This window comes from Penaeus monodon, chromosome 31 (assembly GCF_015228065.2).
Source record: "Penaeus monodon isolate SGIC_2016 chromosome 31, NSTDA_Pmon_1, whole genome shotgun sequence".
In the NCBI taxonomy this organism is placed as follows: domain Eukaryota; kingdom Metazoa; phylum Arthropoda; class Malacostraca; order Decapoda; family Penaeidae; genus Penaeus; species Penaeus monodon.
In genome coordinates, this window is record NC_051416.1 from 21,418,648 (window position 1) to 21,419,717 (window position 1,070).

Below are 1,070 nucleotides of genomic sequence, written 5' to 3' on the forward strand. Positions count from 1 at the left end.
TCATGGTAATAATAAATGAAAAATAAGAGAAATAAAAGAATAAACAGGATTGCAATGGCTGCATATTACATGGCTGTGTGCGTCGCCGTCTGATTTATATTGGCATCATGACACTGCAATACAGGTATCAAGAGCCAGTTGCACAGGTGTGAAAGCCTGCAAGGTGCAGTAGTTCACTAGACCATTTGGGCCGCTGACAACAGGTGGCAGGAGGCCGCTCAATACACAGCGGGCAAAAATCGCCCCTATGCCAGTTGTCCGTAGAGCCCAGAATCCTCCGCGGACTTCAGGTTTGTTAGCGGATATCACCTTAATCAGCTGTACGATTGTAACAATGGGTATTGGGTATGGGGAATGGTAGGTTGTTTGCTGTATCATGTGCCTTGTTGAGTCTGTCTCTCTTGGCTGGAGACTGGAAGCCAATCTCTTTGATACGCTTATAACAAGAATGAAAAGGAAATCAGGCGTCGTCTGGAATTTGTTCTATGGTCGCTCATGGACAGACGCCGAGGACGAATTTCCCACAAGACCTTGGAAAACCGTCCGAGCTAATTGCATCTTTCACACTACGAACCCACGCCTTCATATTAGAATCAGTATCGTTATAAGTTCTATTCGTGCCGTTGATACCACTAACTATGTCTTTTTAGCTGAGTAAACCCCCACTCCAACAGCGCGGTTAAGATCAAAGGGGCGGAATCGTCGAATCGCAATATAATGATGATAAACTTTGCTAAGAGAAGGTTAACTACACGGGTGTTAAGGCACTCAGGGCTGTTTCCCACGCTGGAGTATTGTTTATATATTCTTTGTAGAGTTAACAGCTGGTTTATGGACTAGTTTGTTTCAAGAACCAGCGACCTACAACACTGAGTTATTCTTATGTAGAATAACGCATCTCTATTTCATCCAATACAGTAGATAAAAGGTTAACGTTCGTTCCATATTTTTCTCTCGAATTCATTCTTTATTCACATAGTTTCCGAACTGGTAATCATCCACGCTACATTCTCCCAATCCATTCTTTATGTACGTAGTTTCCAAAATGGCAATAGAATTGTTTCAAGGTA

The 1,070-nt window shown here is 42.6% G+C and overlaps 1 protein-coding gene across 1 annotated transcript in view; it reads left to right on the plus strand.

Moving 5' to 3' along the window:
* The window catches only part of LOC119592927, a gene marked incomplete in the record, with an annotated part of 145,168 nt that overhangs the window by 36,109 nt on the left and 107,989 nt on the right, over nt 1-1,070 (plus strand).